The sequence below is a fragment of the Oryza brachyantha genome, chromosome 8 (genome assembly GCF_000231095.2).
Source record: "Oryza brachyantha chromosome 8, ObraRS2, whole genome shotgun sequence".
In the NCBI taxonomy this organism is placed as follows: domain Eukaryota; kingdom Viridiplantae; phylum Streptophyta; class Magnoliopsida; order Poales; family Poaceae; genus Oryza; species Oryza brachyantha.
The window spans coordinates 8,851,498-8,877,472 of record NC_023170.2 but is presented as its reverse complement, the minus strand read 5'-3'; the positions used below and the strand labels follow the sequence as shown (position 1 = coordinate 8,877,472).

Below are 25,975 nucleotides of genomic sequence, written 5' to 3'. Positions count from 1 at the left end.
AAGTCTAATTAATCCATAATTAGCGCATGTTTAACATAGCATCACATAGGCTAATCATGGATTAATTAGGCTCATTTGATTCGTCTCGCGAATTTGTAACATACTCAAGCCTGTAAACCTGAATTTAATTTAAATGCATCTTGTGGTTGTGGAGTGATTTTAATTGTTTTTGATCTTAATCATCTCATCATCACATGCAATGATAGGCCTAGAGTCAAAAAACAATTAATTTGGTAGTTATATGCATCCAAAAATTCTACAAAAATTCCGAAAAATACCTTGATATGTCAGAAATCAACCCTCAAATTTTCAAAATTGTTCTTTAAGGTTTGCTAACTCGTTGATCTATTTTAATCTCTCCAAAAATCTAAAAAACTGCTTAACACATTCAAACTTGCTCTCTCTGTAAAAGTTATTTCAAAACCTCTTTTTGAAGTTTGGTTTCAGCCAAAGTCTTCTACTAACTTTCTTCTAACACCACGAGGAGTGGCACAACCTGGATCGCTCTCTAACCATTTCTTCTCTCCCTCCAAAAATCTAATCAGCTGCTAACTGCACTGTCAACGGCTGCTAACTATGCTGTCAACTCATATTTATCACTTCATTAAGCCTAACCCAGAGACTTCTAACCCAAACCACTACAGCACTTTTACTCTCTACATCACCCCTGACCAAGAGAATCACTAGGCCATGTTCCTTGCTGCACGAAATCTCTCTTCAATCCCCTTAAAAGATCCTTGGCAGACAACCTTACTTGACTTAGCCTCCAAGCCCGTTTCGAATTTCTTTCACTTACAAGTGGGCTCCATGAAAGAGTATATCAAGGCCTAGAGGGGGGTGAATAGGCGATTTAAAAAATAATTCTAAAAAGCGGAAGCTAAGACTTTTAAAAGTTCGGTTAGAGGCTTCAGAACTTCCGGCCTTCGGAAGTTCCGTTGATCTTCGGAACATCCGACAGCACCAGATCTAGAACGAGAAATGAGTAGATCTAGCCAACCAAACCTCAAATAAGCAAACCACCTCCAAGCTTTGCACAAACAGCAACTAGAGTATGCGCGGCAACCAAAAGCAAAGCTCAAATCACAAGTTAGAGAGATTTCACCACAAGTGTAGACGGAGACTTTTTACCGAAGTTTTAATCCTTGAGGAGATTGTACTCTCCGTTGAGGAGCTCAAACTTGAGCCGGGTTCCACAACCCTTTCCTCGGGGTTGCACTCGTGCACTCCCCCTCACTCGAGGTGTCTCTTCCATTTCGGAGGAGAGACCCAACCTTTACAAATCTTTCCCGGCGCACCACAAGAACTTTGGCGGCTCTAGGAACGACGCCTAGCTGTCTAGGTGTCCTCAACCACCAAGAGTAATAAGCTAGCAAAGAGATCTTAGGGATGAATCTAGTGCTCAAGAAATTTCTCACGAAGTCAACACCAAGCACTCAAACCAACCAACTCTCACACACACAAAATCCAAATCACTTAGATCCGTGGAAAGGAGGAGGTGAGAAAGCAAGGCTCAAAGTAAATCTCAAGAAATCAAGCCAAGGGCCAAGAGAATGAACAATAGGAGCAGCAGCCCTAGCTTGAGGGCTTGGGGGTATTTATACCCCCTCTCAAAAGATTCTCGCTTCGGAACTTCCGGAGGTCTCCTTCAGAACTTCCGGTCAGTCAAAAATAATAGCCCCCAAGACTTAGAGAATTCAAAGTCAACTGCGAAAAGTCAAGTCAACGGAAGTTTCGGTCAAGACCTTCGGAACTTCCGTGAATCGTGAATCATACAGAACCGATTCTGACTCCTTCGAAACTTCCGAAGGTCTCCTTCGGAACTTTCGTCAATCATACAGAACCGATTCTGACCCCTTCGGAAGTTTCGACAGTACCTTCGGAACTTCCGTAAATTCTAGCACAACTTCAAAAAGATAGCAAAAGATGCACTTCAAAAATATTTCCGAGCACCGGATTCATTCCTAGATTTCACTTGCGCACCCCTCTTTATAGTACGGCATTCCTAGTTGACTCAAATTCAAGGTAAATACACACGCCAGCACAAATATATCGATTTTACTTCTGTTTTCACGTGGGTGGCGCATCGACAGCTTTTTCATGAGAACTATTTATACCTTCACATTCTCGTACATAGCATTAGTCCTCATCATTTGATTGTCATTAATCACCAAAACAAATTAGGGGCCTAGATGCACTTTCACTCCACACCCCCTAGGGCCCACATGGCAGCCTCCCACTCTCTCCTCAAAGCAACCACCGCCCTCCATGCCTAATGGAAGCCCAAGAAAAACCATGATTGCACCAGCCACCTTCTCTCCCTCTCCCTGTCCTTGTAAGCATTTCGTCGAACACCTGGCGGGCGTCTTCTTTGGAGTAGAGAACAGCAGCCCCTAGCTTCCCACCACGCCAAACTGGGCCTTGTCCGCGAAGCAATGACATTAGTAGTCGTTGCAGGTGGGTCTAAACACCGTGTCCCTGTACCCATCGTCCACCTCGTGCCATTCTCCCCAATCGCCACCTGAGTACCACTCCATTGAGGGTAGACGAAGCCGTTCCGACCAAATCTTCACGTCCAGACCAAATCTCTTCCTCCATTACTCTTCCACGACACGAAGCAAAGCTCCTGACATGGCCAACCGTCCCATTACATCGTCGCACTGCTCAAGAACGGAGGAACAGAGTTAATGCCATAGACCGAGCTCACGGGCACCGCGTCCAAGCTCCACCTTTAAACCTGCCCTTGCACCAACAGGCTCTCCTACCTCGCCTCTTCACGTTCCAAGCGAACTCAGGGAAGGAAGCCCCTTGGGATGGCCGGAACGTGAGCGCCCATATCGGCGCCGGCGAGCTCACACCACCATTAATCTCCCTCTAGTGAGTCTCGCGAGAAACCGTTCATGTCATCTTTCTTATCATCCCTTAGAGAACCTATTTTACCCTTGTGCTCAGACGAAACACCACCGTGCACTGTCGCCTCTCCGACGTCCTTCGCGTTGAGCACAACACCGTCGCCACTACCCTCACCATCGTCGATGCTTTTCCTCCTCGGTTCGCCGTGTTGTAAGCTTCCTGGAACCCCTAGATACCCATTTCATGCATCATACTAGCCGAACCAATCAAAAATAGCGACATGCAGCGCCGCCTAACCAAAAGTCGCCGCTCGCTGCCGTCGTTAGTGCTGCACAGGCCACCGTCGTCGTCACCACGACCACCTATGCATTCGCCTTGACCTCCTCTACATTTTCTCTATTGACCTCGACCTCATCCGAGCTTTGGTTCACCGCTGGCGACCCCTAGATCGAGCCAGGCATGACTGCTCCTTGTTTAAGCCCGACCAATGAACTTTGTGGAGAATTTGACTAAAGCTAGGGCCCATTTTGTAAAAGAACCAAGACTTAGGCTGCTGTAGATTGGACTGTTTTGTAATTTCTAAGAAGTCCTAGGGCTCTTAATGAAAATTGTTTTCGACGTGCTAAAATTGAGCAGAACTTCAACAATTTGTAGAAAATTCATTTTAACTCCAAAAATTGTAAACCAGTTTTGTCAGATCCATAAAACTGTGAACTATTTTTGGAAAATATAAAACTTGGTTCTTTCTATACAAACTTTTCCTTTATTTTTGTTTTGCCTAAATGTTGCCTAGAACTTGTTATATCCATAACAAATTGAATATAACTCTGAAAATTGTGAAACCAATTTTGTTGACTTTGTAAAATCATTCTCTATAACTTTGTAAAAGGAATTTTGTTCACTTCTGTACAAAAATGTTGCTTAATAAAACATAGCCCTTTTAAAACCTTTTTAATTATAAAATGCATATCTCCGTAAAACAAAGTGATAAAATAAAAATTTCTTCACTAGAGACCACCTAAGACCAGCACACACTCATTGCATAAGTTTCATGCATTTTCATGCATTTTTGGTTTTATGCATTTTTGTATTTATCGTATACGTGTATTTTTTTGCATAGAAGAAGAATACGTCAAAGAAGAAGAGGGTGAGTTTGTTGATGACCAGGTTCACGGGTTTGCAGACAAAGGCAAGTCTACTCCTCCTTTGACCATATTGATACTATGTTTTATTGGGCTAAATGATTCTGTTGCAAACATATATACATTAGCTACTATTAATTTTGGTAAAAAGAAATTATATAAATCTGGGAATGGTAGATATGACCTAATTGTTGCATGACCCACCTTGAAATATTGAATCCTTGCTGGTTGTAACCATAGTGTGCATTTGAATACAATTATTGTGTTGTTTGGGATTATGCTATGCTTATATTGTCGCTATATGCTTATTTACCGTCTAGCAAATTACTCATTTTGATAAATGTTATATGTGAAAAATGTTATTTTGATGCTGCTAGACAAAATTTTAAATGTGTGAGTATTGTGAACTGAAAATAGAGATAACTTGTTTTAGACTTGAGCGGCGAGTGGTGTACATATAGTGGTAGTTGTGCATCGATAGGGGGAGCGTTCGCCCGGGTCGATTAAGGACCTCACTCTATGTCATCAACTAATGAAAATAGTATAAACCACTGTGCTAAGTATGGGCTGGACTTAACCTATTAAGTTGTTTAGAGTTTAGCCTTGCATCTTGGTAGACCAAAGAGTATGGGTTACCAGATTTTGGTAACTTATCGAAACTTCCTATGGTTTGTGATATGATGAAATTAATTAATGACATGTGGTATGTGATGATTTGAGAGGACAGTCTATCTAATACCACGGTGTTGTGCCTCGTGAGGGATTCTGGGCTGGGTTCCTTATGGCGCTAGGTTAAAGCGTGGGCCCGCTGTCTAGTGGCGCTACTTTGCTAGTAGCGTGGGTAAAACACATATCGTGCTGATGCAAGGCTAGACAATAAACAATGTAATGGTTTTGTTATGACCTCTAGATCACACTCAATGTGTAGAGTGTGGTGATACCGATGAGTATCGGACCAACTAGAGCGATCCATATTATATGGGCTTAAAATTTGTACAAACTCTGCAGAGTCTAAAACTAATCAATTAGCCGTGCTCACGGTCATGAGCGGCATGGTGAAGTGTCATGAGTATAGTTGTTGATTTTGATAAACTCTTGTGAACTTGAGAAAAGATTGGAATGTTTTGTTGGTGAACTTGGATAAAGTTCGGTGAATGGCGATGAGATGATGGTAAGTAGTGATGATCTACCTTGAGGGGTAGATATGTGTTATTTATTCATTTACATTACAAATTTTACTTACTCTATACTATTGTTATAAAATTCCGTTGCAAAACATGTTGTGAATTAAAACTGATATTTATGCAAATTAACCTATACACAGCTTATCATTGAATATGGCCAACATGTAGTATGCTAGGGTTGTTCCTAACTCACCAGTACATTAATTTGATTAATGTACTGATTCCTTGCTTCCTTTTACTTGTTTTTCTCAGACCCTCCTACAGGTAATGACTGTTTGGATGAGGAGTTTGATGCAGCTTGTGATGTTACAGATTTTCAGGATGGTTCTAACTAGGGATTTACCCTAGCCGATTTGCCTATAGGTTTTTGGGTAGCACGCTTACCGCATGAATCAATATGTATGGCTTGTCGCCAAGTATTACTTAGAACCTTATTAAGACTATTTATGCTTTATACTTAGTACCACTTATTATTTGAATATCATGCTTGAGATGATTTATGTGAGACTATGTTGCATTCCTAAGCGACCAGTGCCACATGAGGATGGTTTTGAAATGGTTGAGATAACCGGGGAATATGCCTTTGTTGAGATCGAGTCGCTGGGGTACGCTTTTGGTCGCCACCATCGAGTGGTTGACGAGCGTATGACGTAGATGACTGGTGTGGCTATTTCAATGATTATGCCTTCTATTTCATATCCGATGGCTTAGAGTCTTTCTAGTGCCCTCTTCAAGACATGTCGGGGTCTACGATGAAGTTAGATAGTTACTGTAACTATTTGGGTTTTATTTGAGACCCATCCATCCAGATATTTCTCGCTGATATGCCTCGGAGCATTGCACCACCTAGGCTTTGGGACGTCCTCACAAATTAGTCTAAGATTATAGATGCGTTTTATTAATAGTCTATGTTTACTATTTGTAATAAGTGTCCAAACATTTGATGTAACTAGGAACTAATCTTTAGTCCCTAGAAACAAACACCCCTTGTTAAGTTCTAACTTATGACTGAAAGATTCGGTTTCAAGTCTGGTTAATTCGGTTCAGTTTTTCCGCCAACCCCGAGACATTAAAAATAAAATTTTACTATCTTTATTTTCTTTTTATTTAATTAGAGTCAACTCAAAGAGTAGGTACGAATACACTAGCATGGAAAACAAAATCAACTAAATCTAAGTGAAAAGATAAACGATTATATTTCGGTATAGAGCCAGAGTGTGTTCTTTTATTAGTGAATAATAACAAATTATCTAATTTTATGATAACTATTTAATAATATAAACTGTAGAATTAAGTACCATATGCTTAATATACCGTTTAACTATTTAGGACATGTAAAATAACGATTATTATGTGACTCTTGTTACTATCACATAAGTGACATAGAGGAAAAAAGTGAGCAAATGCGAGGGTGCACCTGAAATAAACAGAAATCCCACGAGCCACAACTGCCCAGGATGCAGTTGCGCACAGAAAAGGTATAAAAGCACAAGCCTAGCGAAATATACTTACTTAGCAGCGGAAATATGGCACATCGGCCTAACTTTTCAAAAAAACCAACCAGACAGCAAGCAGAAGACCAAACAACACCACAGGCAAGCTCGAGTGAAGGAAGCGACCCTAACACGAACAACCTTGACGAATACCTGTTCTTCTGAACCACATTTTATGCAAGGAGTACAAAAGTACTTACCCAACAAGCCATAACCATAAATAACCATAAATAACCATATATATGCGAGTATAAAGGAGTAGGGTTCATCAAAGGGGGTTTGATAACAAGCTATCATAAATAGTTTTGCCCTACTTTTATAAACATTTAATCATAAAAATGTAAAACGATATTTTAAAACAAGAAATATTAAATCACCATTATTCTCAACATTATCAAATCCTCATTTTAATTATAAAAGAGTACCCATACCATGAGAATAGGAATCACCCTATAACGTATCTCCATTAACCGGGAGCACGGCGTATTTGAATACTTTACAACTCTGCAGCGTCTGCCCAGCTTTACTCACACGATATCCACAGTTTGCAAGGCTATAAATAACATAACGTAATACTGCCCCAAGATCATCTAAGATCCACCTAACGGGTTAAAGGATATGTTGTGGCTATTGGCCCCGTCCCGAACGCGGAGGGGGTGTGTCCCAACCCCGCCACAACTTCCACCCACTATTGAGCGTCTTCAGAGGCACATCAGCTCCTCCTGACCTCATAGACGTTGGGAGGCAAACCAGATCCTCCAGACTTTCATTAGTCATATACAATGCCATAGGTACCTGTAGTACCCTCACTCATACAATTCTCACCAACACTCAGTGGCCAGTACACACCTAAGGCCGATATTGCCATATACACGGATAGGCTGCAGATCATCAACTCACTGGAGCAATATACGCTAAGTTCGAATACCTCGATCATGCGGATGGGCGCAATTACATCATTTCACATGGCATAATAAAATTATCCAAAACATCATGTTTACTCAAAACTAGCCTCCAATTTACTCAAAACGAGCGATTCATATTAAAACATATTTAATTCGAGGTTTTGGTTTTATTACCCACTATAATATTAATCTAATAAAATATACAACCTATACCTAGGCTATCAGGGAACATAATATGGTAGTTTGTGGTATCGGCAATAATAATAAATTAAGTACAGGGCAATAACTAATGTAACAAGATTATTTGAAAATAATGGTATGCCAAAATAACTTTGCAAATAAATAATGCATAAAATAACTAAGTGGTTCTCTACTTAGGTTCTCAAGTTGATCAAGGATAGATTAATGGCTTGCCTTGCGATATGTGGTTTTCTAAGAGCTTCAACGTAGTCGTCTGGATCCACGTTAGCTCCCGCGGTGGCTTGATAGACTTTTCTTTTATACGATCTAACACACGCATACAAGAATAAGCATTAAACAAAACTATAAAACTAAAAGCTAAAAAATAAATGATAAAATAACAACTCAAGTTGGAGCTAGAAAGAGATAATAGTTGAATGGGTGATTGGAGGAATTTGGAAGGCTTTTAGACTGATATAGGATTAAAATCATAATTGTATAGCTAGATGGTTATGTTCTAGAATTAGAGTGGTGGATGATAGATATCAAAAGGGATATCGAAAAATTGTGACATGATTTTATGTGGCTTTGCATAATGCAAGATTAATTTAAATACCACATAATAAAGATCGAGTATAACTCGAGGCAAGGGTTGATTAAGATAAAACAGGGATACAAATAGATAATGGATAAAGGTTACAACTTACTAAACTATTGAATAGAGATGATAGATTGAATAGAGATGACACTTTAAACTATATATGAAACAAGCTATATTAATGTGTCGAAAAAGAAGACGATAAGCCAAATGAGGTTATTTTGTGGTAAATAAAGTAAACTTGGATTCAGGAGGATGTTAGCAATTGGGTTAATATATGAGCTGTAATTACGTGGTCGTACGATAGTTTGAAGCGGTGGTTCAAAAGAATATTGTAACAAATTGAAGAATAGGTGTATCTGCATAGGCTTTAGCTGGTTCAAAGAATAAGATTTAGGTTGGAGGTCCGGATGGATATAGTTTAGGGCTTATTGTAGCATATGATAATAGTGAAATCTAAAATTATGCGGTGGGATGGTCATGCTATGAACATATATGGTTTTATAAGATGAGTGGATGATTTTATATGTTAAACAACGAGAAGACTAGGTGTTTAACCCAAGATATTATCATGGACGTAGAAATTGATATAGATAAAGAAGTATAAATGGGTTCATAGTCGGTAACTGGTCACACATGATTAGATTAGGAATGAGAGTGACCGATTGAATTCTATACGCATTTAAGATTAAATTATGCGTATCGAAAAAGAGTGTAAGGATCAGGTGTGGATAACTTAAATCAAAGGAATGGCTAGATAATGATGGTAGATTACTCAGTTATTGAATTAAATCAATAACTTGAATTGTGTATGGTTTAACGTATAAGAATAAAATAATTTAGGAATTAAATGAGGTCAGGTCGAAAGAAATAATAAGAAATCAATGCTTCAAATATTGTCGATATATTAGAATAAACTCTAGATTTGACTGCATAATTATCCAGTATAGCAGAGTGGCTAACTAAATAATTATACATTGATACATTGAGTCAAAGGTTAAGTTGATTTTCAATGGTTTCGCCGGTATTAGTGAATAGTAAACTCTAATATCAAAATTAGGGCTATGACTTTGGAGTTTCGGATGACGATGAAACCGATGCCATTGGATCCGGAATAATAAGAGAAGCTTGGTATAGGTCTTGGATTTAAAATCGGAGGTCAAATGAATAGTTAAATGGGTTTAAAGTGAAAAAGGGAATTTTTGAATTATTTTTAAAAGGATAATCGTAATTTTCTCTCTCTTCTCTCTTTTGCCGTTCGTTTCTTTCTCTCTCTCGTTTTCTTCTTTCTCTTTCTCGTGCACAGGAGCGGCGGCCATGGAGGATGGGCGCCGGCGGTGAGGAAGGCCGGCTCCGGCCGGGGAGGCGAGATCCGGCGGCAGGAGGCCGAGGGGAACCGATTCCCCTCGGTAGCGGCGGCTAGGAGACAGTAGGCAAAGGCGGCGACGACGGCCATGAGCAGGCGGCGGAGACAGCCGCGGCGGCAGCGCTCCGGCGGACTCCGGCGAGGGCGCGGTGTCCTGGGTGGTTCAGTAGAGGGCGGCGATTTCATGGGCGCCGGCAGCCGGGCGGGAGGAAGCGCAAGGCAGCAGGGCGTCGTGCAAGCAGATGGCGGCTGAACAGAAGAAAAACAGAGCAGTGCGCCGGTGGTGGCTCCGGTACAATTCCGGCAACGATTTCGCCGGGGAAAGAGAGGGGAAAGGAGTATAAAGATGTGAGAGTTCCATTTTTACCTTTAGTTTTAGAGATGGAGTAGAGGAGACAACGAATTTTTGTAGTAGCACGCCGGCGGTGGAAACTCCAACCATGGCTTGGCCAAGCTCGACGGCAGCCAGAATAGTTATTAGAGGCGGTGCAGACTTCACGGGGAATGAAGTAGAGGGCTGCAGCGACCTTCTTCGTGGTCGGCGGCAACAACACCGGCGACGGCTCGGCCGGCAATAACTAACAGATTGAGAGCAACGAGCAGTACTCAGCATTGGCTTGCTTCTGCTAAATTTTTGGTAAGAGTCACGTCAAATCAAACGTCGAAAGGTGGTTTTCGTATACGAATAAAAAAACGAAAATCGCGAGACGAATTTTTGAGCTTAATTAATTCGTCATTAGCATAGGTACTGTAGCATTTATGGCTAATCATAAACTAATTAATTAGACTTAAAAGATTCATCTCAACATTTCTTCCGTAATTGTGTAATTAGTTTTTGGTTTATGTATGTTTAATGTTTTATTTAGGTGTCCCAGGTGATGTTTTTGAAAATTTTTTTCGAAAACTAAGCCGAAGACAATGTCGGCGAAGTCGGTTCGCTGGAAAAGCAGAATCAAAACAACGGCGCGTTGGCTTGTGATAATAACAGAACGAGCAACAATAAGTCGGTTGACTGGATGGACTGCTTGGCTAGCTGTATTAATCTACTTAGAGAAATTAGTGATGTTATGTTTCGGCTAAAAACAAATAATAAGGGTCTTGGGATAATATTTGTGGGAAATTCCAATAGGAATTTGATAAAAGAAAATTTGAATAATGCTTGATGAGCGCATTGAATGAGAGGGTATTTCAGAATTTGGATAGAAGTAATACAAATAGAAATTTGATGTGAAATTTTGGATAAGATTTGAATGGAACTATTTCAAATAAATGAAATTGGGAACTCAAAATGTTGGCATGGCTTGAGAAGATTGCGATGGATAGGAAAAGATAAACAAGATAGAATTGATTTAAGAGCTCCAACTTAAAAAAACAAAGAAACACAACTTAAAATATTTTTATTAACATCCTCGAAATTTTAGGATAAAATTTTTGCGAAAATATTTTAAGGAAAAAATTGCCATGTGAGGTAGATTAAATGAAAAGAAAAGTAATAAAAACAATATTTTTATTAACGAACCAACCAAACCCGACTCTACAAATACTTATAAATTTTTTTAGTGTTGCTAATGTAGAGGAGGATGAATCGAACATGTCCTTAAAGCAAACCCACCCAATAAATCATCTATCTTATCATTTATCCTGAAAATATGATGATGTGAAAGAAAAAAAAGTTACAAGAGATAGTCCATCCTATCATTTAAAAATAAAACGTAGTACCTCCATATATATCAACATTTAATCATAATTAAAGAGAGAAATATTGATATAAATTATAAGATATTAATAAAATATACATGGATGATAAATCATGAATGTTTTATTGAAGTGATATATAATATAATTAGAAAAATGTATTTTAAATAGTTATTTAAATAATATCATAAAATTTGGATGATACTGTACCGATAAACCGCTGCTTAGAACCGAACATGCAGAACGCGAGCAAAAAAGTTAACGCACCCCGCTGTAGCGCTGCTCCCCTGTGCTCTAGTCAAGCGTAGACCATCATGGCCCACGTCAAATCCGTTGCCAGTCTCTGCCACGACGCTCTGGCTGACTGGCGGACTTGACGCCCCCGATCAAATCAAATAAGTGCCTTAAAAACTTTTTTAAGTTTCTGGTTATACGTGTAGACGTTAATTATAAATATTAAATAATAGATTAAAAATAAAAAAAAAACTATTTCATTAAATAAAATTTTTAAGTCTAATTAATCCATAATTAACAAACGTTTACTGTAAAATTACATTTAGATCAGTAGATTTATATTCTAGAATACCAGATAAATTTTATTAATAATATATATTTAATACTTTTTAATATTCAAACATACGAGATAACGTGTATTTAAAAAAAAACCTGGACCAAACACCCCTAAAGTCGAGGACTCAAAGAGGCGGTGCAGAAGCAGCCGCCTTCTTTTCTTCCGTCCCTTCAGCCTCACCTCGCCTTCTCCTTCTCGTGTGAGGGGGGCCCTCCCCGTTGCCTGCTGCTTGCTCCGAGAAGCTGGGTTCCACCGCCGGGTAGGATTCTTGCTCCCTTCTTCTTCTTCTTCTTCTTCTTCTTCTTGTGCTTCGATTCGATAATTCCGCCCCCGATGCCTCTGTTGCATTTCTTTTTTCATCATCATCATCTTCTGTATAATAATCTGCGGGCTGGTACCAATGCAGCGGTGTTCTTGGTTTCGGGATGCGATTCTTGGCTACCTTGTACCGCGGTTCTAGGTAGTGGGAGGGCGGGGGGTGGTTTTGGACTTTTTGCGGTTCTGGTGAGGTTTTGGTTCTCGGCGATCAAATGTAGGAGAAACTTGTTGTGGTGATGCGGTGCTGCTCCTTCCACTGCTTGATTCGTGTAGGGTTCTTCCCGTCGTTCGCTACGATTCTTCTACCACTGGTTGGCTGCCCAATGATTCTTGCGTTGAGGGTTTCGGTGGTTTTGCTGCTGTGTTTCTGCAGCGATTTTGGTTCTGGTTCATGGCTGCCGTGTTTATGTACCGCCGGTAGGGTTCTTGCTCCCTTCTTCTTCTTGTGCTTCGATTCCGCCCCCGATGCCTCCGTTGCATTTATTTTCTCATCATCATCTTCTGTATAATAATCTGCGGGCTGGTACCAATGCAGCGGTGTTCTTGGGTGGAGGTGGGTGGGTTTCGGGATGCGATTCTTGGCTACCTTGTACCGCGGTTCTAGGTAGTCGGAGGGGGGTTTTGGGGACTCTTTCTGGTGAGGTTTTGGCTGCTCGGCGATCAAATGTAGGAGAAACTTGTTGTGATGATACGGTGCTGCTCCTTCCACTGCTTGATTCGTGTAGGGTTCTTCCCGTCGTTCGCTACGATTCTTCTACCACTGGTTGGCTGCCCAATGATTCTTGCGTTGAGGGTTTCGGTGGTTTTGCTACCGTGTTTCTGCAGCGATTTTGGTTCTGGTTCATGGCTGCGGCTCTTGCGCTCCATGCAGGCGAAACGGTTGTTTTTTCCACGAGATTTCTCCCCCCCCCCCCCCAAAACGCTGGAGCGATCCTGGTGGGATTTGTTTTTTATTTCTTGCGCTATTTTTAACATTTGTAAAATCTTTCGTTTTCTTCTGTTTCGAATGCAAGCGGATCGTAAGAGGAATTCGTTCTTGCACGATCTCACCTGCCTTTTAGGAACTCGTTTTCTTCTTCTGATTTGCTTCTTGGGTTCAACGAGCAAGGATTTCAGCCGCTTTGCCTTTTAGGTTTTGACGAGATTTTATCCTTGCATTTTTTTTAATTTCTTCGACAATACATTGCTATGTTCATTGACAGTTTCATCTATATGACTTTAAACAATGGCTTTCATGGGCATAAATTGCAGAAGATGTGTCATTTCTTGGTGCTTTCTTGGACCGTTGGATATATTTGATGCTTCCTCGTTCTTTTATCAGGCATGCATTTTTGTCAGCATTCATTAAGGCTGGAGATTTAAACTTCACTAATCCAGTATTTTTTTTACTGTTGAGGTCCTTTCAATATTTATGATAATCAGGAAATGACGTTGTTTGATGACGATGATGATGTCCTTTCAGTATTTTTTTTTACTTCTTTAAGGCTGGCGATGAATTTGTTTCTTTCAGCATTCTGTCATTTCGGTTTGATGAAAATCATGAGCTACCCAGTTCTGAGGGCGGTGATGAGAAGGGTGTCTACATATTTGGATCTGACCCTGAAGGTCTTCAGCATGTGTGTAAGCATGTCATAGCTTGGAGGGTTCATCTTGACTGTAAGAAGCCTAAGATCTCAGTGCTTCCAAGTGAGGACAAGGACAAATGGATAAGGTTGTTCAAACTACACAAAGGGTATGCAGAAGATATTGCACGGTCAGTATTGATCACAGTGCAGATGATCCACTTTGTTAGAAGCCATCCTGCTCACAATGAGAGAGCTCTTCCGAATAATCTCAGCGGAGTTTTCAGGTATCTGGCCCATATATATCCCTTTGTTCGTCCATTTCCATGGTTATGTATCTCACCCACATCCCTTGTGTTTGTCATTTTCTAAAGTGACTTGACTATCAGGTCATAGGTGACATAAGTTTGACAATCTGGCTGTTTCTGAATAGGTCATTTGTTACTAAACCACCTGAGGTAGATGACTTACGGAAGCAATATCCTGTGATCATGTATTTTGTAGAAAAGGATCCAACGCTATTGAAATCAAAGGTATTAACAATTTCTGGGGGGCAAATCTAGTCTAGACAGATTATATCTTAATATCTAGATTCACTTGGATTTTCCTGGAAATGGACGGGGTATTGATGAGCTCTTCTAGCTGCAATTGTAAAGTCTAAATTATGTTTTCATGCTCTGTTTTACAAATATGAAATTCCATTTTAACAGTGTTATATGGTAATTTAACTGTGGTGTTGAGAGGCCACCTTTTTGTGCTTATGCTGAACTTCTTTATAGAATATTAAGATATGGTCGATCACTTACACCTTGTTTAGAAGTTGGTTGGCTGGCGTAGCCTTGAAAGTTAATAAAGTAATGGGTTCTTAATGCAACTAGTAGCACCATGGTAGTTCATCTTAGCGTATCCCCACTAAATATACTACAAACTGAAAATATTAATACATACGATAATTGTCCCTAAATCTAAAATTTGTATACATGATAATATGAGACAATTGACCACCTATGTTTACTCTTATTATTGAAAGATGCCATCTCACCATTGTCACTTCAGATTTTATAAATTCCCCTCAATATTTTTGAATTTCAATGAAAAGGGGTTTCCATATATATGATCAACGTGGGTACTCCCTCGTAAACATATAATTTTTTGCAAAAAATATATATTTTTAATTCTTGTACTCTTTTTAAAAGACCACATTGGTTGTGTACTTGTGTGTATCTGCCACCCCACCTTTTTGCACTGTAGTTTTTAGAAATTTCACTCTTAACATTTTTAAATATATTACAGAACAATTCAATAAATCTGTTGCAAATGTATGATCAAGTACAACACTCCCTATTGCAAACTATTGGATAACATTTTTTATGGAATTTTTTATTTATTTTAAGCAATATGATGACATAATTCTTTTGCCAATAGTGGCATTTAGCTAGTTTTCTATGGAAGTCCTACAAATAATAAGTGCATGATTTCATATTTGCCACCATAAAACATCTGGGTTGGGTTTGGTGTAAAACCTACCATTAGGATTTCACACTCTTTTATGTCAGTTTTATACTCTAATGAGTAATGAAACCAATGACCAACTTGTAACAAAGATGATATTTTCGTATACAGATTTACTGGAAGCTTGAAAGGCTGAAACAAATAAGCAATGGAGTATTTTTATCATGACCTACACTGGGCATGTCTTTTGTTACTCTATCTAGGTGCCGTCTTCTAGGTCGTGGAGTATGCATGCCGATCATTCCATGGAGGGATACAATATTTTAGCCTTTTGTATGACCAATGGTAAAATAACTAATCCTGCAGGCCATGGAGAACATTACTTCTTTATAGGCCATCGAGGACATACAAGTCCTACAGTGACAACCGAGGTTGATTCCACATTTTTCAGCTGATTCAATTCCCTGCTACCTTGTACTGAATTAAACTGACTCACATAGCTGATTAATTACAAGTTGCCTCACTTTTTTGATTGAATTGGTTGTGCATGCAAGAAGTTAAATCTGATTCACAGTTCTATAGATACCAAACGTTGATCATTGATTTTTTCTTTGCACTTTTCTTCACTTCCTCAGTATGGCAGCAAAATATTGTTGATTTCTTCTATTAATCTGGACCACTATGTGTTACTAGAGGCCTAGAGCCTTATAGTTAGCTTCTATTGGTTAGAATGGTTGATTTGTATGTATGATACTTTGTTGGTATTTTTGCACATTTTATGTTTTCGAAGATGTAGAATGGAGGCATGCATATGGAATACCCTATGGATCCATATCTCAACCCCCTATGGCCATATTTTTGCAGAGGTAGAATAAGTTGAAGGGGGCCTGGCTTAATATTTTTTATGGTTTCTTTGCTGCTACCTCAATTCCCAGCAAGCTCTACCGGGTTAGTACAGTTTGGACCTGCTACTAATACTTATTCTATTTTCTTAATTATGATTTGTGTAAGGGCTCCTCTAGGAGATGTCACAAATTAATTGGTGGCTGCTAAACAAAATACAACCCATGGCAAGGAAAATTATGTCATTTCCTTCGGTGCTACCCAAGCATTTTCAGGAACCACTAAAAGGATATGTAATATTTCTGTCCCTAAAAGTTATGAATGTATACCTCCTTTGGTGCTGCTCAAAAGAAGCCATGTTTACAAACCATGGCATGGGCACTATGTTGTTCACATTCCTAAGGATTAGGGATTGTGCTTGTTTATATCCACCATGTCATGGGCATTATGTTTGTTCAGATTCAGAAATTTTAGGGATCATGTTTGTTTAGAGTCATCATGACAGGGGCATTGTGTTTGTTCAGGATCAGAAGTTTTGAGAATCTTCTTTGTTCAGATTTAGAAATTTTATTGATCATGTTTGTTTATAGTCACCATGACATGGACATTGTGTTTATTTAAAATCAGAAATTTTATGAATCATGCCTGTTTAGATTTAGAAATTTATGGGTTTTAGAAACAAATTGTGGAATTGAGTAGGGATTTTTATATTAAAAATGTCCAGAATATTGATGTACAAATGACCATAATATAATTTATATTAAAAGTTATATTATGCCTTCCTACCATGTAGATGACAACTTTAATTTTTTATGTGTTGGGGACCTTAAACCCGATATTCATTGCGTAGTGTTCAGTTCTCTGACATGCTACAATTAAACTGATGCTCAACTGCTAAATTTAGTTTGTATTTTGTGCCTTAACCTGGTGTTGCAATGGACCAATGTGAACATGGTCTTATTGTCTGAACATTTTCCAAATTAGTGTATGAACGATTCGTAGATTACTAGGCCTGACTTTGGCCATGCTGTTTATTTGTACAAACAGTATATTAGAAAACATTAAGGCGCGCGCTGGGCGCCCGCTCGCGCATGCCACGTCGGCAGTCGGCAGTCTATAGTGTTTTGGCTGATTTTTTTGCCCCTTCCACGTTGCTCCCGCTGCTTGCTCGGGTGGGGGGCCTCGCTTGTTGCGTCACTTGTTTGGGTGGGCCTCGGTTTGGCTCCGCCTTTTTTCCCTCTCGTGGTGTCGCTGCTGCCTGGGGCCCTCCTGCGCGGGTGCTGCTGCCCAGCGATGTGGCGCTTTTTCTTGAAGGCCGCTGGCATAGGCGATTTCACTGTTCCTAGAACAGTGCACTTTTATCTTGTGGCAGTGGTCGTCGTGTCTTCGGATCTCCACTGAGTGGGTGGGGGCTCCTGTGCTACTGTTCTATCTGTTCCTGTGCTTGTCAGTCCCTCAAGGCGTTTCTTTTCTTCTTTCTTGTCGGTTCGCGTTCAGGCTCTCTATGTGCGGTGGCCCCTCCTACCTCTCGATTCTGATATTGTTGCCGCCCTGTGCTGCCTGCCCCCTTTCCGGCGGAGATGGTGAGGCCGCGCCGTGGTTGTGCGGGCTGGCTGTCTCGGTTCGTCCCCCTCCCTCACGACGCGCTCTGCTTTTTCTCTCTACGCAGCGGCCTCTGTCGGTGAGGGGATGGTTGCCTGGTGAGGCCCATCGCGGCGGCCTCGGCAAGGCAGCCCTCTGTCCTTGGGGGTCTCTCTTTGTCTCCCTCCGGTGCGCTGTCTGTCGCCGCAGGATTTGCTGCCGACGTCGGGTTGTACGTGCTTCGGGTCGGCTGGGCCCCGCTGCCGCACGCCACGTTGTCCGATTGCGTTTTCTCGAGTTCCCCCTCTCTGTTCTTCCGCCTCCGACTGCGCTCGCTGCAGTCGTCGGCCTGGTTGCGCTTCGCTTCGCCTAGCCCTCTCCGTCTGCGTCTCTGACGGCTGGGCCCGCTTGGGCTTTGCTATTGCTGGCAGAGGCCGGGGCGACGGAGGCGGCCCTAACGACGACGGCTGATGGCGGCCACAGCAGGCGACGGTTGACGGCAGAGCCTGGGGTGGCGAAGGCAGTGGCGGCAGGTGCCAGCCATGAGGCTCGGGGCGGGGAAGGTGGGCGCTGCGATGGATCCGGCCGAGGCGGCGACGGATCCGGCCTGCCGGGGAGGCTGTGGATCTGGCCGGCGCGGCAGTGGATCTGGGAGCTATCGGTGGTTCCTTGCGTCAATGACCTCGGCTGGAGCTTCCTCACCCAAATCGTTGGTTCATCTTCCTTTTTTGAGTTTGTTTTTAGTTCAACTCAGTTGGAAAAAAAGATGGGTTTCACTCTAAACGAAGCGAAAGCTAATATCATCTCTTTTGTAATTGAGCGATTTATGCATATCTTGGTATATTTGCAATTAATTTTGTTTGATCAGGTGTCGCAATGGGTGGCGGCGGAATGCTGATATCTGTTTGTCCCGTCAAGTTCACTTTCCTATGTAAGTTCAGAGGAGTTCTTCAGATTATCTTAGGTTCTTAGCATTTATGAATGGTTAGCTGTAACCATCTGTGCGGTTCTTCTCTCCGGTAAATTCTCGTGTGTAGTTGAGCTGGATAAACCGTGCTATTGCAATCTCAAGGTGGCGATCAACAGCAAGCATCATGTTGCATTCAAGGTCCATGGCCTTCCATTTTTGGGAGAAAACCTCCAGATTTTCTATCAATGTTTGCTGAAACTTGGCAAGAATGTTTGATGAAAAATTGTTTCTTTTCCTTTCAGGTGAAGACACATCACCGAGGAAGTATTTCGTCCGGCTGAACATGACCATAGTCCAACCATGGAATTCTTGCACTGTAAGAAGTAAACACCTGCTTCCAGTTTGGCCATTATGGTATTTCACGCCATTGTTCTTTTCAGGCTCCTCCTTTCATACTAATGTTTGGGGTATCTGAATTCTTGTTCGGCGATGTAGTTACGCTGCAGGCGCAGAAAGAGTACCCTCCACATATGCCATGCAAAGATAAGTTCTTCATTCAGAGCACTAAGGTAGCTGTCAGTACTAACATGGACGAGATTCCCCTTGGTACAGTGAGCATAAAATGCAAATATATCATCTACAAGCTTTAGTGACGCATTATTGTTGCGAACAGACGACTACTGACCCACCACAATAATTCATTTTGTATTGGCCCAGTTCAACAAAGAAGTTGATAAGGTGATTGAGGAAATAAAGCCTAGGGTTGTTTATACACTACCCAGTGGAAGTTCTGACGACTCTGGTATTACATCTTCAGAAAGCAGGAGCTTCAGATCAGGGTCTGATGATCTTGCGGTGAGAATATATACTATAATGGAAACTTGTGTCACGCTGATTAACCTTCTGCACAGAGGACTCATATGTTTTACACTGTGCTTTGCTGAAAAATGCAAGCATGGAGGAGGTAATGCATTTGATCTTAAAGGCATTTCTCATTCTACTGGGGAACTGCAACAAAATAATACGACAGCAAATAGATCTGTGATAAACTCTGACAAGAAAGTATCATGCTATTTTAGGCATTACCATAATTCATGGCATCGTAAAGTTGCCTTTTGCATAAATATTCTGTTACCCTACATTTTTACTTTTAGTGAGAAAAATAATCATAATTTGCCATTGCTCCATAAGAGTTCAAATGCAACACACCTGCAAAGTGGTATTGAGATACTCCTATTGATTTGTTCATGCAAGTCTTAACACTAGGAAGATAGTGAAGCAACAACATATGGTGGCTAAAATAACTGTTGGACTTGAGAAAAGCTTCCTACACTTACTGAGGTCATAATTGAGGGCAGGAGTGAGGTCCCAGAGGTCTATGAGCAGGTTGCGTTTGCACTTGTTAAGTGTGCACTGGGACCAGAATTTGAATTTATTTTCGTTTTGACCATTGCTGCAAAGGACTCACAAAAGAATCAGTCTATGAATGAAATATTACCTGCAATGGATACAATCAAGTATGCTTACATTAACTTAAGTCTTTAGTACCTGTAATACTCAACTTTTGTTTTAAGCTGTCTCAAACATTTCTGTGCTTAGATGTTGTGGTTGGGAGCAAAGTTTTTAGTCAAAAGTGCAGTACATCCGTGATGATGAGCTTTCATGGTTCCGCAGTGCTCAGCTGTTTGCTGCGGTATGTTTAATTTGTATTTTAACAAGATGTTGTATATAGTTGTATTTCAGTTTTATTATGCTATATGTGTTATTTTCTTTGATTTGAATTCTCTGCATCGATCAATGAGAGTCAGAGTTGCACACTATAGTGTACACTGTATTGGTGCTCTCTGCTCCTATTGAGTTCGTTTACAATAGTGCGGTTATTTAAATTAAGGTATATATGAGAGAGTCGTTATATTTCTTCAAGTTGGCTAATTATCATCTCCTATTTTTTCTTGCCTGTTGCAGCTGACTAGCTTCCTCCTCAACAGTATCCCGACCATTGTTACTGTGGTATCATTTGGCCCTTTTGTTTGGTACTCAATAGTCACTTTACCTGTTTTTTCAATTTAAATTCGACAGGTTGTTAATTGTAAGGTGTTGTTGAAACGTCTGCAAGATCTCCTGGCTGAAGAGAATACTTCTGGCCAATCCACCTATTCATCCCAAGCTTCTGGCAATTTCTATTAAGAACAGATATTTTGCATGTGGAATCACAGCTACATCAGTGTTTCGGGTAGTTCTTGTTATTTAATTGGTATTGAAATATATTCTATGTGAGCTCTTGTATCTCTGGCTCTTACCAGTTATTGGTACTTTAACACATACAGTCCAGAGTACAGAAAATAAAAAAACCAATTAACAGTGTTCATAGGCTAGCTTGCTGAATATTCAATTTGTAGATAGAAGTTGTCTATAACTATATATGAGAGATGTCTCCAGATCATATTGAATTGGTGAGTTGGTGGTAGGTTCAGAATGTTGTTCTGGTCAGTTCTTGTTGTTTCCATTTTCATCACACGATTTTGTTCAGTTGTTAGCATTGTCATGTTTCCTCTAATCTTTAGGTGATGCTTAAAAGGTAATTTCGCAAATATTGCCAGGCTGAGATACCAACTTTATGAAATGTCAATCTCTTGATATACTTATTGGCAATTTGGTTGCAATTGTACAAAGCAGTGGGGAAGGGAAGACTTCTCTTATTTCTACAATGCCGGGTGAAATATATACCACCAGTGTCAGGATCGAATACCGTAGTGGTCCTTCGTGGATCAGTGGCTTATGTTTCTCAAGTTTCATGGACCTTCAATGCTGCTGTGAGACATGATACTCCATCATTGTTGTTTTGCTAGATTAAGCCCTTTGTGTTTTCTGTACATATAATGATGTTATCATTGCAGGTCTGGGACAACATGTATATTGCTTGGTCCTCCCATCCAACCTTCACTCTACCAGAAAGCAATAGGTGTCACTTCATTAGGGCATGACCTTGGCCTACTACCAGTAAGTTCTAATCATTTCAGTCTTTACAGATCAATCTAGAAAATTTTGACCGTATAGCTTTCATTTGATGAAGTGAACTTGGTGGGGAGTGTTTTTTTTTCCCATTTGTCCTGTTGTGAATCTGTTTCCTATGCCATACTATTTTGATTTGGTGTGATTTATTCCTTGTCCCTGCAAAATGACATAACCCCATGACTCCTTGTGCTTGTTGTCAGGGTGGTGCCCTAACAGAGATTGGAGAAAGAGGAGTTAACATTACCAGGGGTCAAAAGCAAAAAGTCTCAATGGCAAGAGCGGATGCCCATGTTGGTCGACAGGTGCATTCATTGCCACCACATTTCTTCATGCTTATTACAACTCTGTACGTGATCAAAACTGCCACATTGGCAGCTGGTAATGCTGCAACTTTTGTGGATATCAGCATTGTTTTGTCCATGTTTCTTTTTACAGACATTACTTGTCCCTATTTTGCCTCCTAGGACTTGCTATATCAGGTTATATGCCATTGTTTTGACATGTGTCAACCATATGCCATTGGTTGCCATTCCTATGCATTTTTTCCTTCTGCCTGTTTACTGCAGACAGGCACATCTTTCTGGTTGTGCTAGAGTAATTGCATCCATATTATATGGTAAACCATTATCATGGTAGATGTTTAAATATGTTGTGTGATCAAACTAATGCGGTGCTCTGTGGATGTCTCTATATATAGTGCTTGAGGAGTTTGGTGCAACTGATGGTATTTCAGTTCGACTAAATCTTATTTCTTTTAGATTCGAGCCCATAGCTGATGATACAACTGATGGTATTTCAGTGGGAGGAACAACCTGAAGGGAACCAGCATGAAAGCGAAACACATGATGGCATAAGACATGCTGAAAGTGGGGATAGCGTAATAATTGATGGTGGTCCACAGAAGAGCCAGGATCCTAACAGAACAAAACCAGGAAAAATCTATTCTTATTAAACAAGAAGAAGACAAACTGGAGTTATAAGTGTGAAGGTCCTTTCATCGTAAGATTATATTGGATCGTAGTGCGATAGTATATTTAATGTATGATGCAGATACAAGGAAGATACAGGATGTGGCGGATAAGGAGCCAGTACTACAAGGGGTTTTAGTAAAATTAATGTTGGGCTGAAATTACTTTGATGCTCTTGGAAGTTTACTTGGTTCAGAAACATCACACCCAACGGTGCAGAAATAGATGTGGAGAATTTGAGGTGTGCTTAGATTGGGAAAGTGGTACTCTAGAAAGGCTTATATTTGTGAACAGAGGGAGTAATGCCTTAACCTTTGCATCTATAAAAATGCATTGGGAAGAATCTGGGTTGTGTTTGTTCTCTTCTTTTGCTACGTACTCATCTATGTTCTTCGCATTTCAAGTAGCACATGGTTGAGTGGCTGAACAGATCAAGGTTCTGTCAAAACCCATGGCGTTGATTACTACAATTTAATATATGGCTTTCTTTGTTTGGGCAGGTGCTTATACCATTATTCTTCTTTTTTTGATGGGTGTTTAAATTTGCTTGTTTGACAACGTTCTGGATGAAAAAAAAACCTCCATATTTATTGTTTAGGTGGCGGCGCCGCTTCGCGGGGAGGAACTCAACCGACACTCAAGCACCGTGCTTACATTAAGCTATAGCCAGGCGGCGCGCCAAGGTGCGCCCCAACCTCTAGTTATTGTTCATTGTTAGGATCTGGTCTTTACAAGTTCATATTGTAGAACATTGTAACCAAACTATTTATATTAATAATGGACTTGAGATGTCTTTATTTAATTTAATATATAGATTAAACATAAACTTGAGTTGTATCTGAATGGCAGTGTGTAAACATGCATGCCCTTGCAATTGCTTGTTGCGAATCTACTACTATAAAAGGGAGTAGGGAGTTTGAAATAAAAAATAACTTAGACATATATATCAAACCATTTTATTAACTCTACTTTAATAACATGCTAATAATATTTTTAATAAGATCCTGTTGCAACGCATGGGTAATATGCTAGTTTAGTTTATGAAGTACAAACCTAGACTAAATTAAAATGTTTTTAGTTTCATTTATTAATGCTCTTTTGGTAAATATTACAAAAACGTGCCTTGCACGTGCACGGTTACTAGTATTTATTGTTATTAGAATCCCTATAGGGGGTATGGGATTATTCAATGTCAAGGATCTGTCTAGCCTTTGCTTATTATTTCGCCTTATGCTACCTTCATTTTCATTAGCACCGGAAGAGGGCGGAGCTGGGGTTCGAGGTGTTGGAGCTGGAGGCTGTGCTTGAGAGGGAGAAGCGCCTCAGCAGGATCCTCCGCTGCCTCTCCACGCTTGTTCCCACCAAGGTATCTCTTGATTTAATTAACCTCTCTTCACCTGAATTTTCTGCACATTTATCATGCATGTATCGTCAGTTCTTTACAGTGTCAACTGCTAGCTTCAAAAGTATTCTTTTGCAGTTTTTGGTGAAATTTTCGAGCGGTTTCTGTTTTTGCTTTTTTTTTTTAATCTTTTCCATTGAGAGATTTTACTGTACTTGACGAGGTATCGGTAAAACAGTGGGAAAATGTCATATTTTTCAACGACAGTAAAATCACTCTTTCATGTTTGAAGAAAAACTTTGCTGTCCATCTCATTACTGGGACTGTTGAGTCTGAAGAAGTCCAATCCGCGCTTGAGAAAACATGATTACAAGTGAAACATTTCAGTACAGTCCAAGAAGGAGTTGTCATTATAAGATTTGGCACCTGATACTGATACTGTCCAGTTTATGCCTGGTACTGTCTGCAATGAGCATTGAGTAGACACCAGGAGAGAAGATCTCTTATCATAACTGTGTGTGACAGATGATTGAAAGCATGGGGAATTTTCATAGGTTTCAGAAATTCAGTCTCAGTGAATGAGGATGTACCCCCCCCCCCCCCAACTATGAATGGCCTAACTTGTCGATCGCTTGCAAGGTGGAGTCATAGATTCATAGTACAATTTTTAGTTTTTTTAATTGTATTCCTTTTAATTCACCTTCTGGTAATAGGCACTGTAAAATTTCTGATGTATTTCATACTCTCCCGAGTAATCTGAGCACGTGAGCAACATATCTATCTGTTGTATTCCTATCAATTGTCACTGCATGTTTGTTCACATGAACTATCAGGGCACGAGAAAGGTATATCACTCAACATTTTGGTAGACCATTATATGATTACACCCTGGTAGGTCAATAATTCGTTACCATTGTTGCAGATCAGGGGCCTCCTTGCAGAGCTAGCAATATTCTACCTCGAGAAGAAGGTGGACGACTTGCGGCTGCGGCTTCACCGGGAGCGCAAGTGGACTGATCAGTGTATCCTTCAGCAGCAACAGCAGAATTGGCCGCAAAATCGCAATCAGAGGCACTCCATCTGCAGTCTGGGTGGCCGGAGGGAGCTCGAGGGAGCTGAATTGATCCCAAGGCTGCCTTGTCCAGGCAGTGATGAAACTATTGAATGTGTAAGCAAGGATTCTGTTGGATCTCTCTGTAGCAAAGGTACACAATTCTCATCATTTGCAATCCAAAAGTTTTCAGGAATATAGGTTCAAACAAAGTTGCAAGTTGGTAGGTTCTTGGTCAAGTATTCAGAGGATTTGAACACATACTGAACCTATCTGTAGGAAGTTGAGTGCCTTTTTAAAAATAAGTTTATGTGCTGATAAATAAAGATCTTTTAGTACGCTGTGCATCAGTTGTACCCAGGCAGCGTGCCAAAGCGTGTCCCTGCCATTAGTGGTTACTATGATTGTAAATATGCATGCTTTACAATTTGGTTAGGGCTTTTGATTCTACCTTCCTGTTCTCATTTGGAATCCTTCTTTTTTCATTCATCTTCTGATAATCCTTTTTATTTGGGCATACATTGAAATTGCTACACATTTCATACTGTACTGTTGTTTTATTGCAGCATTTATGTTGGAGCATTTTCGTTCATGCTTACCTAAGATATTGATGTGGATGAAATGAAGAATGTATTTGTCAAGTTACCTCTTCCTATCCATACCCCCATTCTTTCTTCATGCTTTGCATGTAAACATGTATCATTTGTTAAAGAATCCATTGCATTAGTTGCTTTTGAACTTCCTTTATGCTCCATGGCAACACTATTTGGTATACTGTATAAAATTCTGAGTGCACCCAATCCTCAGCATAGTGGTATCATGCAGCTGTAAAGGTGAATGCAAAAGGTCTTTCCATCCCAAGCGGAAAGATGGTGTGCAATCATTTTGCGAAACTCTTGGCTACACTTCTCATGAAGTAAAAGGTAGATTTCCAAAGTATTCATGACTT

General features: G+C 40.4%; 2 long non-coding RNA genes across 2 annotated transcripts; both read left to right on the top strand.

The window, feature by feature from the left end:
• Window positions 1-18,608: 18,608 nt before the first annotated feature.
• LOC107304767 lies at window positions 18,609-20,878 on the top strand. The gene is made up of 7 exons (XR_001550800.2): window positions 18,609-18,671; window positions 18,778-18,848; window positions 18,953-19,064; window positions 19,146-19,388; window positions 19,468-20,167; window positions 20,250-20,343; window positions 20,616-20,878. It is a non-coding gene; the product is annotated as an uncharacterized LOC107304767 (long non-coding RNA).
• A 314-nt stretch (window positions 20,879-21,192) lies between these two features.
• Window positions 21,193-23,311, top strand: LOC102708274. Its single transcript, XR_001550799.2, has 5 exons — window positions 21,193-21,463; window positions 21,548-21,650; window positions 21,866-21,967; window positions 22,465-23,133; window positions 23,232-23,311. It is a non-coding gene; the product is annotated as an uncharacterized LOC102708274 (long non-coding RNA).
• The last annotated feature ends 2,664 nt before the right edge of the window (window positions 23,312-25,975 follow it).